This window comes from Jaculus jaculus, chromosome 1 (assembly GCF_020740685.1).
Source record: "Jaculus jaculus isolate mJacJac1 chromosome 1, mJacJac1.mat.Y.cur, whole genome shotgun sequence".
Taxonomy (NCBI): domain Eukaryota; kingdom Metazoa; phylum Chordata; class Mammalia; order Rodentia; family Dipodidae; genus Jaculus; species Jaculus jaculus.
In genome coordinates, this window is record NC_059102.1 from 187,317,414 (window position 1) to 187,339,970 (window position 22,557).

The following is a 22,557-nucleotide window of genomic DNA, read 5'->3' on the forward strand; positions in this document are numbered from 1 at the left end:
GTTCTCAGAGGAAGAAATACAAATGGCAAACACACACTTAATAAAATGCTCATCAGCCCTAATCATCAGGGAAATGCAAATTAAAACAACTATGAGATTCCACCTTACCCAAGTAAGGATAACAAACATCAAAAAATCAAATGAACGGGTTGGAGAGATGGCTTAGCGGTTAAGCGCTTGCCTGCGAAGCCTAAGGACCCCGGTTTGAGGCTCATTTCCCCAGGACCCACATTAGCCAGATGCACAAGGGGGTGCATGTGTCTGGAGTTCATTTGCAGTGGCTGGAGGCCCTAGCGCGCTCATTCTTTCTCTCTCTCTCTCTCTCTGTCTGTCATGCTCAAATATATAAATAAACAAAAAAAACATTTAAAAATCAAATGAAAATAAATGCTGATGAGGATGTGGAGAAATAGGAACTCTCATCCACTGTTGGTGGGAATGTAAGATGGTACAACCATTTTGGAAAGCAATATGGAGACTCCTGAAGAAGCTGACTATAGAGTTACAACAGACCCAGTTATTCCCTTACTGAGCATGTACCCTAAAACCTTCCAGTCTATGTCCAGAGAGGTTTGCTCAACCATGTTTATAGCAGCTCAATTCGTAATAGCTAAGAGCTGAAATCAACCCAGATGTCCATCACTAGATGAATAAATAAGTAAGATGTTGTATATCTACATGATGGAATTCCACACAGCAATAAGAAAAAAATGACACAATGAAATTTGAACAAAAATGGTTGAAACTGGAACAGATTATTCTCAGTGAACTTACCCAATCACAGAAAGGTAATCGCCACATAGTCTCACTCATCTATAGTACCTAACCTGAATCTACCCAAGATGCCAATATACTCAGCATGCATCTCAAGGACAAGGGAGGGAGTGGGAGACACAAATCTGGACCTAAATGGCAATGGTACAATAAAGTTCTACATCCTAAAAGGCAGACCAAATGGTTGAACCTTCACCAGGCCCTTAGAGGGAACACCTGAGTCACAAGGCTCTGGAAAGTGTATCATGAAGACTGACCTTAATCTTCTACAGCTTCTCTCTCTCTCTCTCTCTCTCTCTCTCTCTCTCTCTCTCTCTCTCTCTCTCTCTCTCCCTCTCCCCCCCTCTCTCTCCCTCCACCCCTCTTCTCTCTCTTTTATATTACTTATTTTTTTCTTCCCTCTCTTTATGGGCATTGACCTGTAACTCCCAGTACCAGAAGATGGCTATTATCCACAACAAGCTTTTGATCAGAGAACCTACAAGGTTTCCTAAAAGAATGACAGATTTCTGTCAGAGTTCTTGATGACCCAGCAAAGGATAGTGGTAAGACCCTACTGCTGAAGACACCATATGCAGCTGACATGTAACATGGAGTGACATGGCTGGAAACTGGAAGAGAGTCAGTCCCAGATAGTCAGTGTGTCCAGTTCCAGAAGGTGCTACATGGGCGACTGGGGGAAAATGACCAATATCTGTCTAATCAACTCATGGCCTAACCTACTTAGCAGCAAATAACCTGTCATGATCTTTTTACCTCTGCCCCCCAAGTGCTGGGATTAAAGGCATGTGCCACCAGGCCTGACAGGATCTCACTATGAAGTCCTGGCTGGCTTGGAACTTGCTATGTCAACAAAACTGTCATCAAACCTGAAATGATCCTTCTAACCCTACCTTCTCAGAACTCAGATTATAGGCATGTACTACCATTCCTGGCTCCACCATGAGTTTTATTTATTTTTGTTGTTGTTGTTGTTTTGTTTTTTTGGTTTTCAAGGTAGGGTCTTGCTCTAGCCCAGAATGACCTGGAATTCACTATGTAGTCTTAGACTGGCTGCCTCCCAGTAACACCTATGCCAGATGTTCACTCTCCAGATCTCTGATATGTGTACAGTAATAGGGTACTAATACAATCTCTTATTCTCTTACATGAGTAGGAACTGTTAGAGCATTGGGATCAGGCAGACTAGGTAATGCTTTCTTGTGTGAAACGAGCTCACAGTTGCACCTGTAAATATTCCTTATTTGGAATTACCTCAATCCTAATAAAGTACTAGTAGATTTTGTGGTGGCACACACCTTTAATCCCAGCTCTCAGCAGGCAGAAGTAGGAGGATCTCAGTGAGTTCAAGTACATTCTGAGACTACACAGTGAATTCTAGGTCAGTCTGGGCTACAGCAAGACCCTACCTCAAAAAACCAACCAACTAAACAAACAAGGGAATCACAGAGGAAGTCATTTAGCAAGTGCAATTTTATTGTATTAGCAGTGTACATTGCTTAAATATGTCCCTTATTTAATGTGTTTGTGACTGAGACCAACTGGGAAAGATTCTATATTTATTTGTTAATAAGCAGAGATGAAAAATGAAAGGGAGGGAAGGGGAGGAAGAGGGAGATACAGAGAGAGAAAGAAACACAAGGGCCTCCTGAGGCTGCAAATGAACCTGGGCCCTCAGACTTTGCAAGCTAGTGCCTTAACTGCTGAGCCATCTCTCCAGCCCTGGGAAGGATTCTAAATGGGGAAGCTCAAAGTTGACTTTAAACCAGTTTATATGGACTTTCTGGGATGGGACCTAAGTGAGGATACGTTTTTTTAATTGACAACTTCCATAATTGTAGACAATAACCCATGGTAATTCCCTCCCTCCCCCACTTTCCCCTTTGAAACTCCACTGTCCATCATACCCATTTCCCCTCTCAGTCTCTCTTTTATTTTGATGTCTTGTGTAGGTAGTGTCAGGCACTGCGAAGTCATGGATATTCAGGCCATTTTGTGTCTGTAGGAGCACACTGTAAGGAGTACTACCCTCTTCCTTTGGCTCTTACATTCTTTCCTCCACCTCTAAGTTTTGAAGTTCCCTACAGGGTTCTTACTGCATTCAGATCTTTCAACTCTGACTAGAATAGTCCATGAAGCTGTACTTATGGCACTGCAAGGCGTCTCTTAGACTAAGGTTTCAAATCCTTCCACATTCCTCTTGAAAATCAGCTCCAAAAGGCCAAAGCCCCATAGTCAAGTATCTAGCAGCAATCCCACTCCTCGGTGCCACTTTACTGTTGCAGTCAGGTTCACATTGTAACCAAGAGCAGCTTGTTGGAAAAACAGGTTTATTTTGGCTTACAGGCTCGAGGGGAACCTCCACAATGGCAGGGGAAAACAATGGTATGAGCAGAGAGTGGACATCACCCTTTGGCCCACATAAGGTGGACAACAGGAATAGGAGAGTGTTCCAGACACTGGCATGGGGAAACTGGCTATAACACCCATAAATCCACCCCCAACAATACACTCCCTCCAGGAGGTGTTAATTCCCAAATCTCCATTAGCTGGGAACCCAGCATTCAGAACACCTAAGTTTATGGGGGACCTGAATCAAACCACCAGTCTGTAACTCCCATATGAAAAATTCCACTTAGTTTAGAAAAAGTTTTTAATTTTTTCACACAACCTTAAAGGAATCTAAGAAATTTGCCCAATAGTGTGGCTAGCAAAATAAAACTGTATGTGCTAACTGGGCAGCATATACAGTAAACTTGAAATGGCACAAAGATTAGCAAAAGGAAACAGCTTTATAGCCCGGGCCCACTCTAATCCCAGCATTAGGGAGGCAGAGGTAGGATTGCTGTAAATTGGAGGCCACCCTGAGGCTACATAGTTAATTCCAGGTCAGCCTGGACCAGAATGAGAACCTACCTCGACCCCCCCCCAAAAAAAGGAAACAGATTTTTAAAATTTTTTTAAAAATTTTTATTAACATTTTCCATGATTATAAAATATATCCCATGGAAATTCCCTCCCTCCCCACCCCCACACTTTCCCATTTGAAATTCCATTCTCCATCATATTACCTCCCCATTACAATCATTGTAATTACATATATACAATATCAACCTATTAAGTATCCTCAAGGAAACAGATTTGATATTGCCGTGGCTCTCCCTTGATAGGAGTGATGACAGTGGTCATAAGCAGCTTGATTTTCTCACCATGGCCACTACCTCAGCTTTGAAGCCCAGGACTGTTGCTTTGAGAATATTAAATTCTGCTGAGGAAGACAAAAGCAAAAACAGTGGACAAAAGTCATGAATTAAGGTGGTAAGTCTAACCCACTATAAAAATTCAGTAAGTCATACAAGCAATACAGCAAAGCTGAAAAGAACAAGAACTGTTTGATATTCACAAGGTATCACATACATATGCAAGTAGTAGTTAATATTCATTAAGCTGCAGGAAATTTTTTGAAACAGTACTGACAAGTTTTTGCTCTGCCACCTAGTGGTGATACCCAGACCCCACCAGTCCTGCGACAGAATTGCAACCTGGGTACCTGTTGGGCAGGCTTGGCGGCCAGCGAGAGCTGTGGCCAGGCGTTCTTCTATGCATGTCCCCGCCTAAGGCGGAATACAGGCCTGAGCCCAGGGACCAGGCTTACCAAATACGGGAACACACGCTGGAAACGCATTGCAGGCGGAAATTCAGATCCTCAGTTTCTATTATGTTTTCCCCAAGCACTTAACTTCCAAGCATTATTTTTGAAAAACTGTGATGACTAAGTTTGTGTTATGAGGATTTAAAAAAATATATATTTTAGGGCTGGAGAGATGGCTTAGCGGTTAAGCGCTTGCCTGTGAAGCCTAAGGACCCCTGTTGGAGGCTCGGTTCCCCAGGTCCCACGTTAGCCAGATGCACAAGGGGGCGCACGCGTCTGGAGTTCGTTTGCAGAGGCTGGAAGCCCTGGCGCGCCCATTCTCTCTCTCCCTCTATCTGTCTTTCTCTTTGTGTCTGTCGCTCTCAAATAAATAAATAAATAAATAAATTTAAAATATATACACATATATATTTTAATTTGAAATAGAGACAGAATGAGCACGGGTGCGCATGGCCTCTAAGAGCTGCAAGCGAACTCCGATGCATGCACCTTGTGCATCAGAGTTACGTGAGTCCTGAGGAATCGAATCTCGGTCCTTTGGCTTTGCATGCAAACGCCTTAACCGCTAAACCATCTCTCGACTCCCTGTCAGGATTGTTTTTGTTTGTAATTCTGTGAAGCACATAACAGAAGATGGGTGACAGGCTCGGTGAGTCCATAGAACACTGCCCACAGCGGGGTACCCGCAAGCAACAGGCCTCGCCGGCCGCCGCTCCCTTTCTAGGACACTGAGGACCGCGCGCGCCCGCGGCCTTCCGACCACGCCTCCTCCGCGGGTCCTGCAGCGAGGTCATCGGCGGGCCAAACACCCATACGTGAGGGACGAGCGACTGGCCCAGGACGACCTACACACCCAAGGACGGCCCCACCGGCCCGCCGCTCACGCAGCTAGTTCCCACGTGACCCCGCCCCACCCCCACGTGACACAACTACAGCCCGCCCACCGCTCCCTCGCCGACCAATCAGCGCTCACGTGGCTCCGAGAGAGGCCGGACGCAGAACGCCGATCACGTTGACGCGATGACGTCACACGTCGACGCAAGAGACGCACCTGTCGGGCTCCGGACTCCTGCAGCTTTTCCTCCCGTTCGGGCGGGTCAGGGCCGGAGGGGTCCCGAACCCGCAGCCCCAGATTCCTAGCCCGAGTTCGCTTGGGGGCCGCAGTCGGTCTGGATGATGAGGAAGGAAGGGGCGGTGGCTTGACCGCCATCCTACTTTTCCTCCCGAGTTGGAGCATGGATCCAATTTGAGTCTATTGAGAGTGAAGTGAGCTTGGAGATTTTTCATTTTTGATTCGGGGTAAGAAGCAGGTTGGCGTTAGGAGAGCCCTTCAGAGCGAGAGGGTTTAACTTCATGCTGCTTCCTGTGTTTTAAGGACGGCCAAAAAAGAATAATAAAAAACACCCAACAGCCCCCAAGTCCCACCTGGCATGTTTTACGTAACGTCTTCACTAGAAAACACCAGGTATCTTTAAAGTCGCGCTGCTTCTCCGTGTGTGCCGAGCTCTGCCCCACGCTGGCTAGGCTTTAGGTCCGAAACAGATGCAGAACCCAAAGGCAGCGCAAAACACAGCCACGGACTTTGCTATGCCTCTGAGCTGCGAGGTGAGTTGCATTGTACCAGCGGAGGTTCTCTAGCTGTCATGGTCACGGATGCGGGGTCTACTGTGAGGCCAGGGCGCTCGGGCTGCTTCCTCTCACCGCAGGTGGACCTACGGCATGGGTACCCATCCCGAGTCTGTTATCTGTCCTTGTACGTTCTTGTGAGATTTTACCCATTTTCTTCGGGAGCCGTGGAAAGACCTATGAGTAAAATGAAAGTAGGTGAAAACATTTAACTTTGAACGTACAGAGTGGGTTTTACTTGGCGCTAAATTTGCCCAAGTTTAAATTAGATTTATGTGTATAGAAGATCATTTTTGTGTATATGTTTGTGTTTTTTAAAATAAATTTTTATTTATTTACAAAGAGAGTGAAAATGGGTGCGCCAGGACCTCCTGATGCTTCCAACTCGCGACACATGCACTACTTTGTGCATCTAGCTTTCTGTGAGTGCTGGGGAGTTGAATGCAGGCCTGTAGGCTTTGTGAGCAAGTGCCTTTAACCGCTGAGCCATCTCCCCAAGCGTATATTTGTGTTTCTATGTTAAACTTGTTGGGACAGAAGTAACTTCAGAATCTCAGAAATTAACTTTTCATGTGGTATTGTTTTATTGTGTGACATATTAACGATGGAGCACCATGGAAGGCAATTCCATATTCGTGATGCATACACCAATTCCAGGCAGAGCTTTCTGTTTCCTAGGGAAAATTATTTATGAATGTTGGGTCAGTAATGACCATACCTTTCCATGTATGCGTATATATTACAAAAGTTTCATTTTATAAACTTTTTTGAGCCATACAGTTCAGCTACTCTAGCACCCCGTGGCCTATATAATTGACTCTTGGCAGAAATGCCTTCATTCATACAGCAGTTACAATAGATGATTATTTTCCTGATGTGGGTTTTGGGGAAGTAATTTGTGTCAGTTCTACATGCCTTTGTAAGTTGCTACAAAAAAGTACTTTACTTTAAGAGTGCATACTAGAGTTTAAGTATATGTTGTTGACATGTCTTTTTTTTCTTTTCAATTTTTTTTTAAATTAACAACTTCCATGATTATTAAAAATATCCCATGGTAATACTCTCCCTCCCCCCAATTTCCCCTTTGAAACTCCATTTTCCATCATATCCCCTCCCCATCTCAATCAGTCTTTCTTTTATTTTGATGTCATGATCTTTTCCTCCTATTATGATGGTCTTGTGTAGGTAGTGTCAGGCACTATGAGTTTATGGATATCCAGGCCATTTTGTGTCTGGAGGAGCTCGTTGTAAGGAGTCCTACCCTTCCTTTGGCTGTATATTCTTTCTGCCACCTATTCTGCAATAGACCCTGAGCCTTGGAAGGTGTGATAGAGATATTGCAGTACTGAGCACTCCTGTCACTTCTTTGCATTACCATGATGCCTTCTGAGTCATCCCAAGGTCCCTGCCATCTGAAAAGAGAAGCTTTTCTACCAAAAGTGAGAGTAGCATTAATATAAGGGTATGAATATTAAGAGAAGTGCTTACTGGGCAGTTTGATAAGCATAGTATATACATTTAGCCAGGCAGCAGCAGACATTACACCCCTAGGGCTCATTACTATCCCTGTTTTAAGTTTTCAGTATCAGGGATGTATTCCCTCCCGTGAAGTGGGCCTCCAGTCCAATTAGAGGGCAGTTGGTTTCCTCCATAACAGACGTGCCACTATTGCACCCGTTGTCTCATTTGGCCTGGCTGGCCAAATAAAAGGCTTGCAGTGTCCACTGTTGAGTATCTTCACTGGTAATTTTTCATTCTCTCATTGAACTGCATGCAGAATGGCTTCTTCCAGCTTTCTGTCAGCTGGTCTACATGGAGGAGGTTATCAGCTCAGTAACAGCAGGATTTCTCAGCCTTGCAGCTCAAGTATGTGGAGTCTTCAGCAATAGGGTCTTACCATGTATTCCTGGTGGGAAACCAAGGGCTTTGGCAATGGCCTATAATGTTTTGGGGGCATCAGGGACCTCCCTGGACAACAATTCACTGGAAGGTATCCCATCCCTGGCACTGACTATTTTCTAGCAACAATCTACAGCTCCTGAGTGTTCCGTTGTCCAAAAAAGTAGGTTTCCATAAGATTTATTTAGATCCTCTTTGATTTTGATTGGCCCTCCTTCCACCTTTCCTTTACTCAGTCTTTTCCCCTGACCTCTTCACTCCCATTAATCTATTCTTCTACTTACATATATTCAATACCATCCTATTAAGTACTCCCCCCCCACCCCCGCTTTTTCTTCCCTTTATATCTCTTTTCTAGCTTACTGGCCTTTGCTGCTGAGTTTTCTTCCTACTCACACAGAAGTCCAATCATCTGTAGCTAGGATCCACATACAAGAGAGAACATGCGACGCTTGGCTTCCTGGGCCTGGGTTACCTCACTTAGTATAATCCTGACATATCTTCTTTTTTAATCCATATATTTTGTTTATTTATTTGAGAAGAGAGAGAGACAATGGGCTGCTAGGGCCTTCAGCCACTGCAAACTTCAGATGCATGTGTTCCCTTGTGCATCTATCTGGCTTACGTGGCTACCGAGGAATCAAACCTGGGTCCTTAGACCACGTAGGCAAACGCCTTAACTGCTAAGCAATTTCTCCAGCCCCTGTTGACATGTCTTAAAAGGTGCTGTTTACTGATTATTTTCTTGTCATTTAAAATCATGTGTATGTATATATGTATGACCTCTAGATATTTTCTCACATTGGATAAGCTTCTTCCATATGTTTAAGTGCTGCTGACAGAATCTATCCTAGTTTAAACCCCACTCCCGCCCCTTATTCTCTCCCACTTCAAAGCCTGGACTCTGCTTGGCTGGTTGGTTAGATTCTGTTAAGAGGTCAATATGAATATGTGGTATTTATGTCTTGGAAATGTTGCTTCAGCATGTGTTGTCAGTCACATGTACCTCACAAGCATTTCAACAATTAACCCAGTTTGGGTTATATGTGGTTTAGGGGAGCAGCAAATTTGTTGAGGTTATGGGTTTATATTAGAAAACTGGAAATTGTCCAGGTCACGTTGTTGGTAGGCTTTCTATTTCCTGCTGTGATATGTTGGTAATAATTTTCAGATGGCTCAGGAAGCCAGATTTGATCTCTGTGGTGGGCCGTATATCAAAGCAGTCTCCTGTGGGCTTTGGCCACCATCCCTGCTTTGTACTCAGAGGCGCCTCCGATGTATGATACAGTATAACAAGGGTTAACAGAGCACATTCCAGAGTTCAGGCTCTTAGAAAAATGTGGCCTTTTATGGATAATCTCATTTTCACACCAATTTCATGAAATAGATACCTCCACCATTCCCATTTTATAGATGGGGAAACCCAGGCTCAGAAGAACCCACAGCAATGATAGAAACTGGATCCCAGCAGTATCATTTCTGAGCTCTGCTCTCTATAGCTGCATTGTGCAGCAGTTTCTACTACTTGTGACATTCTATAGAAAATGATAGAATAGGGTTAAGGAGATGACTTAGCATTTAAGACACTTGCCTGCAAAGCCTAATGACCCAGGTTTGATACCCTATTACTCACATAAGCCAAGTGTACAAAGTGGCACAGGCATCTGGAGTTTGTTTACAGTGACTGGAGACCCTGACATGCCCATTCTCTTTCCTTCCCTCCCCCCTCATTGAATCTCTCTTTGCTTGCAAATAGATAAATAAATATTTTTTTTTAATTAAAAGAATGAGGCATGACACCTCAGATCTATTCATTTTTATTTATTTATTTATTTATTTATTTGAGAGCGATAGACACAGAGAGAAAGATACAGATAGAGGGAGAGAGAGAGAATGGGCATGCCAGGGCTTCCAGCCTCTGCAAACGAACTCCAGATGCGTGCGCCCCCTTGTGCATCTGGCTAACATGGGACCTGGGGAACCGAGCCTTGAACCAGGGTCCTTAGGCTTCACAGGCAAGCGCTTAACCGCTAAGCCATCTCTCCAGCCCAGATCTATTCATTTTTAATTGTAAAAGTAGTATAAAATTACAGCAACTCTTGAAAATGATATTTATTGTGTATGATGTGTGTGTGGTGTGTTGTGTGTGATGTCTGTATGGGATGTATGTGTGGTATGTGACTTGTAGTGTATGCATGTTTGTGTACACCCTATGCACTTGTGCAGAGGCCAGAAGAGAAAGTCTGGTGTCCTTCTCTCATTGCTTATCCACATAATTCCTTGAGATAGGGTCTCTCCCTCAACCCACACAGGAAGCTCCAGCCATTCTCTCATTCTCTCATCTTCCATCGATGGTTGTTATAAAAATGAGTGGCCATATCCAGCTTTTTATGTCTGTTCTGAGGAGTCAACTGTGGTGGTCAGTGGCCCAGAGGCCATTATGCGTAAGTGGCAAGTGCTCTTAACCACTGAGCAACTCCTGTGTCTGAAAATGATATTTTTAAAAAAACACTTATCATCCTGCTTTGCAAACTCAGGTTTTGATGTGCACATTCACATATGTTTATTAGTGTTGCAGCTACAATTCCTTTTGATGGCTAAAGATAAGTGTGCTCAGCTGGGCGTAGTGGCATATGCCTTTAATTCAGCACTTGGGAAGCAGAGGTAGGACGATCACCATGAGTTCAAGGCCACCCTGAGACTACATAGTGAATTCTAGGTCAGCCTGGGCTAGAGTGAGACCCTCGAAACACCAAAAAAAAAAAGTGTGCTGAGTTAAGTGTATGGGGGTGGGGCGGGAATTCCCCCCCCCCCCCCCCCCAGTGCAGGCACACTGTTGTTATTTGATCCACAACTTTGAATGGACTGAAGGAAACATGTTACTTGCCATCCCTTTGGAAGTAGTTGGGTAGTTTCTGCCATTTAGTCTTAAAGACTGTTGGCTTTCAAAGTCAGTCTTCTGAAGGGTCTTTTATGGATTGTTTTATCTTTCTTGTTATAATGAGCTTTATATTTGTGTATATTTCTTTTACCCTTTTAAAATCATCTTGTGTTTAGTTTCCCTTCTCTGAAATCTTGTTTTTGTTTGTTTTAATCAAAAGATAGTAATTACAAGTATATATTTATGGAATATAATGTGATGGTTGTTTTTTTTAATATGTTTTTTGTTCATTTTTTATTTATTTATTTGAAAGTGACAGAGAGAGAGGGAGAGAAAGAGACAGATAGAAAGGGACTGGGTGCGCCAGGGCTTCCAGCCACTGCAAACGAACTCCAGATGCGTGCGCCCCTTTGTGCATCTGGCTAACGTAGGTCCTGGGGAAATGAGCCTCGAACCGGGGTCCTTAGGCTTCACAGGCAAGCGCTTAACCGCTAAGCCATCTCTCCAGCCCATGATGGTTGTTTTTAAATTTTTATTTATTTGCACGTCTGTGTGTGTATGGGTGCTCCAGGCTCTCTTGCTGCTCTGCACATGAACACCAGACACTTGTGTCCCCCCCTTTTTTTGAGATAGTGTTTCATTCTAGTCCAGGCTGACCTGGAATTTACTATGTAGTCTCAGGGTAGCCACAAACTCAGGTGATCCTCCTACCTTTGCCTTTCGAGTGCTGGAATTAAAGGTATGTGTGCCACCATGCATGTCTTATGCCATTTAAAAAATTTTTTTGTTTATTTTTATTTATTTGTTTGAGAGCAACAGACAGAGAAAGAGGCAGAGAGAGGGAGGGAGGGAGGGAGGGAGGGAGGGAGGGAGGGAGGGAGAGAGGGGTGGGTCATGCTAGGGCCTCCAGCCACTGCAAACAAACTCCAGACGCATGTGCCCCCTTGTGCATGTGGCTAACGTGGGTTCTGGTGAATTGAGCCTCGAAGGTCTTTAGGCTTCATAGGCGAGTGCTTAATCACTAAGCCCTCTCTCCAGCCCTCTTGTTTTTTTGTTTTTTGTTTTTTTTTTTTGAGGTAGGGTCTCATTTGAACTCAGGCTGACCTGGAATTCACTATGGAGTCTCAGGGTGGCCTTGAAATCACGGCGATCCTCCTACCTCTGCGTCCCAAATGCTAGGATTAAAGGCATGCGCCACCATGCCCAGTTATGCCATTTTTTTTTTTTTTTTATAACTGGGACACATAGATGGCTTGGGAACTGAAACCCAGTTGTCAGGCTTTACGAGCAAGTGCCTTTAACTGTTCCAGCCCAAGTAGCATTTTGAGGTGTGCAGTTCATTATTTTTAGATTTTCAGCTGCAGTCGCTGTGCCATGCAGTCTTCCCAGTGCCACTGCAACTTTGTTCCCTTTGACTGACCAGCTTCCCACCCCTGGCCTGCCTTGCACTCAGAGAACTACCATTCCTACTCTGCTTTAGATTGGGACTCTTAGACGCCACATATAAATGAGATTGTGGAATTTTGTTTACATACTTTAGCTGTTGTGCCTAACGTCACAGATTTTATAAGTTTAAGAAATTTTCTTTAAGGAGCTAATTCATTTAGCAAGTTATTTGTCTTTTCTTCTTTAAAGAAAAACATTGCAATTTGGACATGTACATCAGTAAATGAGCAATAAAGGTAAAATATCAAGTAGTATTGCTTTTGGTAGAAATCAGTTTTCAATATGCCATGAGCACTCTTCTCTGCACTTTCTCTTTTGCACCCCCTTTGAAACAAGTCCTATTGTTTGTCTTTTTTGTGCTGTTGTGATATTTTACGTAGCTCTTTGAAGTAGGTGGGCTTTAGTAATTTACGTAGACATATCTCATATAGAGAACAGTTTTTACAGTTTTAGTCATTTTATCTTTTAAATATTTTTATTTACTTATTTGAAAGACAGACAGAGAGAGAGAGAGAGAGAGAGAGAGAGAGGGAGAGAGGGGAAAAAACAAATGAATGGATAAATGAATGACTATGGGTGTGCCAGGGCCTCTTGCCATTGCAAATGAACTTCAGATGTATGCACCACTTTGTGCATGTGGCTTTACATGGGCACTAGGGGCTTGAATCTAGGGCGGCATTAAAACACCTTCAAATATTGCTGCTGAGCAATCTCCCCAGCCCAGGTTTTACATTTTCTTTTTGATGTTATCAAACTAAGGACATACTTATGACTTTACTTAGTTTACCTTTGATAGAAATCATCTACTCCAATGTATAATGGATCCTCTGTTGCTAAATGTTGCATGTCTCCTATAAGTGCAGAAGATGAATCCATCATCATGATTGAAGAAAGAAAAGTCACCCTATAGAACAGTTTATGACAAGCTCAGTGTAGTGAGGACTACTTATGTTAATTTTACTTTGTGTATTTGAGGGCTTGTCTCAGATTGAACTCTGTCTAGTGCTAATGTGCTCATTAGACATATTTTTAAAATTATTTATTTGAGAGAAAGAAACAGAGAGAGCAGCGGTAGGATGAGAGAATGGGCACACCAGGGTCTCCAGCCACTGCAAACAAACTCCAGGTGTGTGCACCACCTTGTGCATCTGGCTTATGTGGTTTTTGGGGAATCAAACTTAGATCCTTGGCTTTTGGCATGGGCTGCCTTGTGCATCTGGTTTACATGGGTTGTAGGGAATTGAACCTAGGTACTTTGGCTTTGCAGGCAACATTAACCACTAAGCCATTCCCCCAGTCCTCATCAGACAAAATTTAATTACCATGGTATAGTAGTGGCATTGGTGATCTGTCTTCTGATTTTTTTGATCTGTACCGTCCTCAAAGATGGCATGTTAGACCGGATGTGGTGGTGCACTCCTTTAATACCAGCACTTGGAAGGCAGAGGTAGGAGGATTGCCGTGAGTTCGAGGCCACCCTGAGACTACATAGTGAATTCCAGGTCAGCCTGGGCCATAGTGAGACCCTACCTTGAAAAACAAAACACAAAACAAAACAGAAAAAAAAGATTGCATGTTAGATATTTCTGAGTTATTCAAATTATTAAATTTCTTTAGATGTACATGCATATTTTTGTAAGCAAGTGCCTTTAACCTCAGCCATTCCTCCAACCCTATGCATAGTTTTTTTTTTAAAATTAATTAATTATTTATTTATTTGAGAGCGACAGACACAGAGATAAAGACAGATAGAGGGAGAGAGAGAATGGGTGCGCCAGGGCTTCCAGCCTCTGCAGATGAACTCCAGACGCGTGCGCCCCCTTGTGCATCTGGCTAATGTGGGACCTGGGGAACCGAGCCTTGAACCAGGGTCCTTAGGCTTCACAGGCAAGTGCTTAACCACTAAGCCATCTCTCCAGCCCTCTTTGCATAGTTTTAATTGTAGTTTAGTATATAAATCCTATTCTTTTTTTTTTTTCTTATCCACACATTTGTTTTTTAATTTATTTGAGAGAGAAAAAGAGGCAGAGAGAGGAGGAGGAGAGAGAGAATGGACACAACAGGGCATCCAGACACGGCAAGCAAACTCCAGATGCATGTGCCACCTTGTGCATCTGGCTTATGTGGGTCCTGGGGGATCAAACCTGGGTCCTTTAGCTTTGTAGGCAGGCGCCTTAACCGTTAAGCCAGCTCTCTAACCCTATAAATCCTATTATTAATGACTTGTTAGTTTCATATCTCTTAAGTAATTATTAGAGCATTAAAATGTACTTTACATTTAATTTGCATTTTCTGACTCTTGAAATAAAGGTTTGTTTATTCTGTATGTTAGTAACTACTATTAATTAGCTTTGCTTAATTTCACTTTACTATTGTCTTTCTTATTTTATTTATTTATTTTTTTTTGGTTTTTCGAGGTAGGGTCTCACTCTGGTCCAGGCTGACCTGGAATTAACTCTGTCATCTCAGGGTGGCCTTGAACTCATGGCAATCCTCCTACCTCTGCCTCCCAAGTGCTGGGATTAAAGGCGTGCGCCACCACGCCCAGCGTCTTTCTTATTTTTGCGTTGTAATTATTTGTGTAGAAAACGGAGAAAGGAAAAGATCTCTCCCTCGTTGTGAAATTTGGTAGAATAAAGGATATGGCATCCATTTTTTCTTTTTTTTGTTTTGTTTTGGTCTCAGGGTGGCCTTGAACTCATGGCAGTACTCCTATCACTGCCTCCCAAGTGCTGGGAATAAAGGAGTGTGCCACCACGCCCAGCTTTACTTTCTTTTTTTTTTAAATATTTATCTATATATTTGAGAGAGGGAGAGAGAAAAAAAGAGGCAGAGGCAGAGAGAAAGAGAGCATGGACACACCATGGCCTCTAGCTTCTGCAAATGAACTCCAGGTGTGTGCACCACCTTGTGCATGTGGCTTACATGGGTCCTGGGGAATCAAACTGAGGTCCTTTAGCTTTGCATGCAAGTGCCTTAACCGCTAAGTCATCTCTCCAGCCTGGTATCCATTTTTTTTGGGGGGGGTGGTAATGAGAGCGAGAAAGCGAGTGAGTAAGCTAGAGAGCTAGAGAGAATTGGCATGCCAGGGCTTCTAGCCATTGCACTCAAACTCCAGATGTGTGTACCACCTTGTGTGCATGTGTGACTTTGTGCATGCGTCACTTTGTGCATCAGGTTTATGTAGGTTTTGGGGAGTTGAACCTGGGCCCTTAAGCTTCTCAGGCAAGTGCTTTAAACATTAAGCCATTTCTCCAGCCCATGTCTGTCTTCTAGATGGTTTCTGTCCAGAGATCCTGGGACTACATCTGCCTATTTTTTCCTCCTGTGTTTTTTTTCAATTACCTTCTTTCTAGAAGGACTGAAGTATTTTCATTAAAAATGGAAGAAACAGAAACTTTAGAGTCATTATTTCTTACCTTTTTCTTTTTTCTTTTTTTTTTCCAGGTAGGGTCTCACTCTGGCTCAGGCTGACCTGGAATTCACGATGTAGTCTCGGGGTGGCCTTGAACTCTCAGTGATCCTCCTACCTCTGCCTCCCGAGTGCTGGGATTAAAGGTGTGTGCCACCACGCCCAGCCATTTCTTACCTTTTTCTAATGCCCAATAATACTAATTTATTAATCTTTTTTTTTGGAACACCAGAGTATATGCCCTTTCCAGGTTTGACTATGGCTTTAAGAGATTGGTTATTATTATTTTTAGTACTTGAGATTGAATCTGATCAGGGTCATGAGCATGCTAGTCTGAGCTTTCCATCCCAAGCCTGTTTTTGGTTTTTTTTTTTTTTTTGCTGGAATAGTCCAAAATGTTCTAAGTGTCTTTTTTTTTTTTTTTTTTTGGTACAATCTTCACTCAAGTGCCATTTTATTCTTCTCAGAAGCCACCATTTGATAGCATTTTCTTTGTCTCATCCACTGTACCTCCATTTGATCTGGGATTCTAATTTTTCCATGGTTAGGTCCTACTTTCTTTTTTAAAAATATTTATTTTAATTTATTTATTTGAGAGAGAGAAAGAAAGATGCAGATAGAGTGAGTGAAACAATGGGCGTGCCAGGGCCTCTAGCCACTGCAGATGCATGCAACACCTTGTGCATCTGGCTTTATGTAGGGCCTGGGGAATGGGACCTGGGTCCTTTGACTTTGTAGGCAAGTGCCTTAACTGCTAAGCCATCTCTCCAGCCCAGGTCCTACTTTCTTTTGTAGCTCTTTCTCTTTATTCCCCCTATCTCTCACCTTACATGAGCTCTAGTACTTATGCACTAGGCCAGTATTCCCAAAGTGTGTTCTTCTGAGCCCTGGTGGGAGACTGTTTATAGGTGTTGCATGGTGTCCAGGGTTCCTTTGCAGGGACAATAAATTTGGGAACCATTTCATAAATTTTGCTTATCAAGTTAATGGTTATTGTAGGTGTTCTTAAACCTTCCTTAGGCAGTTGTGTTCTAGATGGGAGTATGATGGATTGCCCAAACTTACTAACCATGAAGCCTTTTAGAGTACTGCTTGTTCATCAAATACTCACCTACAAATGCTTTTATTGTCTCAGCTCCATAGCTTACCATAAGCCATTAATTTTGCTTTAGTGAATGTCTCCCATTTCTGCCCTGTTAAAAATCCTGCTTACCTTTTAAGCTCTGACTCAGGAGTGTTTTGTCCCCCCAAAAGCTTCTCATCGTCTATCACAGTGAGATGTGGCCTTTGCTCTGAGGTTTGAGAATTGCTTTTGGGTCTTCTGTTATATTTGTCAAGTTTGCTTTTTTGTTTGTTTGTTTGTTTGTTTTTCCAAGGTAGGGTCTCAATCTAGCCCAGGCTGACCTGGAATTCACTATGGAGTCTCAGGGTGGCCTTGAACTCACAGTGATCCTCCTACCTCTGCCTTCTGAGTTCTGGGACTAAAGGAAGTTTGCTTTTTATGTTAGGTACTATTCCAGTATATAAGTAAACATTATATCCCCTTTAGGACACTAATTTGTACTGAAATTTGCTGAAATCTATAAGGCCTGTACAGATTTGGCATTGACAATAAGATTGCATTTCTATTTGTTGAAAGTTTTAGTGAGGTGTTCTATAAGGATAAGTAAATGAATGTGATTATTTGAAATTCATAAAATAATTGTCACACTGTAATGTAATGTGTGATCCATACCTAATATAGACTTTCAAGGATATTCAGATAAGAATGTGCCTTACATATCAATGGCTTGAACAGTCAGGGTCTCACCTTTTTGCTGTCATTGCTCCTGAGATTTTGGTTTCTCAGTCAGATTTGAAGGTTGCCATTAATTCCTTCTCCTGGCTTGTGCCCTACTTTCCTATTTAGCTTGTTAGTCAGACACACTGTTGAGTGACACATCTTTGGAACATAGCCATGAACTTCAACTCTCCTCAGCTTCCTTTATGGAAGACTCAACATTTTACTGAAAACTTTGAAGGACACAGGTCACTTAAGTCACATGCTTCCAGGCCTTTGGGAGATAGGGCTAGGCAAAGATTTCTTTTGATTTAACACCATAAGTGAGATCTACAAAGAAAAATCATTGATGAACTGAACTTCATCAAAATGAAGTATTTTTGCTATATAGTAGACCCTACTAAAGGATGAAAAGACAAGCCATGACCTAGGAGAAAATAGTTACAAACAACATATCTAACAGATAACTAAGGTCTGTGATATATAAGGAACTCTTAAAACTGAACTCCAGGATCCTGAGTTCCATCTCCAGCACCCCAGGGACTGAGGGAAGATTGAGAAAGGTAGGGAGGGAGAAAGAGAGTATATGCACATAGAAGCGAGTTCAAGGGGCAGGGGAGGTAGCTCATTCTGTAAAGTGATTGTCAAAAATTAGAACCTCAGCTTGATTCTCAGAACCCTCTTACCCAGTTCTAACCTACTTGGTGAGTACTAGACTAATGAGAGAGACTGTCTCAAAAGTGATTGATGACTGCCGAGGAACAATACTCGAAATTGTCCTCTTATCTCTCCACGTACCTGCACACACAGGAGTATACCCACAGTACAGGCACACATACACACAGGAAGATGTTTCAACATTGTTAGCCTCTAGAAAATGTAAATTAAATAACAACGAAATCTTACCTATCAGGATAACTAAACACCAAATTCTGAAAAGGTTATTAAGAAACTGTATCACTTACCAGTCACACTTTGGTTGTTGTTATTGGTAGAAGTATAAAGCTGTTTGGCCAGTAAGGTGAACAGTTTCACTTTCATTAGAAAAATAACACAAAATATCAATTACTATATTGTACTCCTCAGCATGTATCCTAGAGGAATGAAAAGTTTATAAAAAAACTTGTCCATGGATATTTATATCAGCTTTATTAATAATTGCTAAAAGTTATTTAAAAAGTCAGTTGGGGGCTGGAGAGATGGCTTAGCAGTTAAGCGCTTGCCTGTGAAGCCTAAGGACCCCGGTTCGAGGCTCGGTTCCCCAGGTCCCACGTTAGCCAGATGCACAAGGGGGCGCACGTGTCTGGAGTTCATTTGCAGAGGCTGGAAGCCCTGGTGTGCCCATTCTCTCTCTCTCCCTCTATCTGTCTTTCTCTCTGTGTCTGTCGCTCTCAAATAAATAAATAAAAAATTTTTAAAAAAAATTAAAAAAAAAAGTCAGTTGGTGGATGGTTAAACAAACTGTCTGTGTGTAACAGAACTGCTTTTTGTTTGGTTTTGAGACAAGGTTTCACTTTGTAGCCCAGGCTGGCCTTAACTTCTGGCATTCCTCCTGCCTCAGCTTTTCTGGTGCTGAATTACAGACACAAGTTACTGGCTAGGCTCTGCAATACCAGGACTTAAACTTTTTCCATTTGTGACTTCTTTTGCCTGAGAAATTTTTATGTGATTCTGGATATAAAGATATATAAAATATTTATGCAAGTCAAATATTTACTGATAATCATAAATAATTTATTTTAAAACTATTCTCTGATATACACATAGTTTTACCATTTATTAAAGATGAAATGTGCTAATAAAATCAATTAAACAAGGTGAAAGTAAACTTCCATCTCAATGAAAGAATATGCCTGCTTGTTTTTACATAAAGCGTTTCATCCTGGCTGAGTATCTGATACTGCAGGATCCAGAATATCTCCAGCATTCTCAGAACTCATTGATATTTTGGTTTTATAATCAACAGTGGTGAGAATACTGCTTTGCCATTTCAGAAATTGTTGGAAATTTTCTCTTAATCCGAAAACAAAATTTACTTAATGATTTTTTTTTTTTTTAATGAGAGATTGAGAGATCAAGAGAGAGAATTGGTGTGCCAGGGTGCACTGAAAACGAAACTTGTGTGCATGTGCCACTTTACACATGTGTCATCTTGTGTGTCTAGCTTATGTGGGTTCTGGGGAGTCAAACCTGGGTCCTTAGGCTTCACAAGTAAGTGCCTTAACCACTAAGCAATCTCTCCAGCCCTAAGTGGGTTTTTTTTGAAATACAGATCAGCAGCTCACAGTGCAGCTTTCAAAATCAAACATTCTAACACAATCCAACCCAAAGACATGAGTAGCTTAATATATATAGGCTGAGGAGTGATGGTAGGAAAGTATTAAAAGTCTTTGTTAAACTTTTTTTTTTTTTTTTTTAGAAGAGCTGAAAACTTTATATCCAGGAAAAACAGTTCAGTTCATGACATAGGAACCCGAGCTGGGATGTTTCAGGCAGCCTTTGTTTATGTAGTGGACGTTATGGCATGCACAGTGCAAAGTCTATATGTGTGTGGGTGTGTATGTCAGTGTGCACAGTGCAAATTCTGCGTGCGTGTGCATGACCCCATGTATAGTGCAGCCTGCATGTTGTGTAGTCAGAACCCTGGCGTTAGTGAAGCCACTTGCTGGCACATGGGCAAGTGATGCCAGAAATGCTGGATTTACAACATGCTTTAGTTTGTTAATTACACCAGCTCCTTTAAGCTAGGCTAGCCTCCAACTCTGTGTAGCTGAGAATGACCCTTCTGCCTCTAGCTCCTAAGTGCCAGGATTACAGGTGTATGCCATTACTCCCAGCTACATGTTTTTTTTTGTTTGGTTGTTTGTTTGTCTTTTAATCACAGCATCCACATTCAGTTGTTTGACTCTATGGGGCTGTGGCCCATAGTTTTAGAAGCAGGGATTTGAGGAATGGGGGTCACTTTTTTCAATGGTTTAGTTACCCATACTTCCATAAATAACTTCTCATTTGTGCTCATGCAAATACACACACACACACACACACACACTCACTCACTCACTCACTCACACATGAATGTGGAAGAGGAAGTCAATAAAAAGAAAGGTTTCAGCAGGAGTGGGTGAGTAGGAGAGGACATTGGGGAGGATGTATAAAATCAGAATATAGAAGCCGGGTGTGGTGATGCATGCCTTTAATCCCAGCACTCGGGAGGCAGAGGTAGGTGGATCGCCATGAGTTCGAGGCCATCCTGAGACTCCATAGTGAATTCCCGGTCAGCCTGGGCCAGAGACCCTACTTCAAAAAACAAAAAACAAACAAACAAACAAAAAAAGATCAGAATATACTATGTACATGTATAAAATTGTTAAAAATGGAAATTAAGAAAGCAGTGGCCTTTACTATAGTCCTCCGTAGCAATAAAAATAACTATTGACAACAACAACCTGCACAGAGAATTGCAGAGTACAAAGAGCTAACCTCGGAAAGTGGCGTACTGTAGAATTCCATATGTACATTCTTAAGCTAGGCATAAACACCTTGTAATCACAGCATTTTGGAAGTATAGATGGGAGGATTTCTGCCAGTCTTGAGGCCAACCTTGACTACATAATGAGTTTCAAGCCAGCCTGGGGTACAAGAGTGAGACCCTGACTTCAAACCAAACAGAAACTTAATATCTAATATATGTCACACACTATTCTAATCATTGAATGTGCAAACACAGTCTGACACAGTGCCAAACCTCAGGATACATTCTAGAATGGAAGACTGACTAATTAACAAAATAATCACACAAGTAAGGATATTACAACTATGGTAAGTGCTATAACAATGAACTGTAAGAATTAATAATGGATAGATTTGACATAGGGAAGATTTGACTCTAATATTAAGGGAAGCTTCTTTTTTTTTAACCTTCCTGCATGGCTTTGGTCAGTTTAGATAATCTTTTTTCATTTATTAAATGGGGACAATAGGGGCAGGAGAGATGGCTTAGTGGTTCAGGCTCTTACCTGCAAAGCCAAAGGACCGCGGTTCTGTTCCCCAGGACCCATGTAAGCCAGATGCACAAGGTAGCACATGCATCTGTAGTTCTTTTGCAGTGGCTGGAAGCCCTGGCATGCCTATTCTTTCTGTCTGCCTCTCTCTCTCTCAAATAAATAGAAATAGAATACTTTTTAAAATGGGGACAAGAATATAGCACCCAAGCTTTTATTATGGGATTGTGCTTATATAAGTACTTGTGACTATGTTCATCATAGTGCTCTCATATAGCGAGATGTGTCCTTTTTTATTTTTGGTTTTTCAAGGTAGGGTCTCACTGTAGCCCAGGTTGACCTGGAATTCACTATGTAGTCTCAGGGTGGCCTGAATGCAAGGTGATCCTGCTACATCCGCTTTCTGAGTGCTGGGATTAAAGGTATACGCCACCACAGCTGGCTGAGATGTGTTTTTAAGAGATTATCCAGAGTTTTTCTGATAGAACCTTTTTTTTTTTTTTTTTTTTTTTTTTGTAGTATTTCAAAGTAGAGTCTCACTCTAGCCCAGGCTGACCTGGAGATCACTATGAAGTTTCAGGGTGGCCTTGAACTCATGGTGATCCTCCTACCTCTGCCTCCCAAGTGCTGGGATTAAAGGTGTGCACCGCCACACACAGTTTCTTTTGGATAGAATCTTTGTTGCCTACAACTGGTCTTGAACTCCAGATACTTCTGCCCCAGGCTGGTATAGCTAGGATTATTTGGATGTGCCATCTAATTAATGGATATTTGAAGGATGATTAGAAAAGTTAATCAGATGAAAAGGAGAGAGTATGTTCTGGGCAGAGTGGGCAACAAAGGCTTTGGGAGCCATGGTGATTTGAATGTAAAATGTCCCCCACATCCTCATGTGTTTGTGATGGAGCCACCTACTTAGTCCCTAGCTGGTGGAGCCTTGTTGGAGGTGGTGAGTTACTGGGGGTGAGTGTGGTGTTTTATACGTGTCAGTGCTTGTTAGTTCTCTCTGCTACCACCTCACTGCTATGTGATGATCCATTCCAGCTTCCCGCTCTGCTATGCTTTTTCCACCATGATGAAGCTTCC

General features: G+C 42.4%; 1 protein-coding gene across 3 annotated transcripts in view; it reads left to right on the plus strand.

The window, feature by feature from the left end:
• Positions 1-5,462: 5,462 nt before the first annotated feature.
• The window catches only part of Clcn3 (chloride voltage-gated channel 3), a 95,533-nt gene continuing 78,438 nt past the window's right edge, over positions 5,463-22,557 (plus strand). For 2 of the 3 annotated variants that reach the window (XM_004657142.2, XM_045141326.1), the window contains exon 1: positions 5,463-6,031. The gene's annotated coding sequence lies outside the window, so the exon portion shown is untranslated. The remainder of the gene's footprint in view (positions 6,032-22,557) is intronic. The other variant, XM_045141327.1, reaches the window with a different exon arrangement.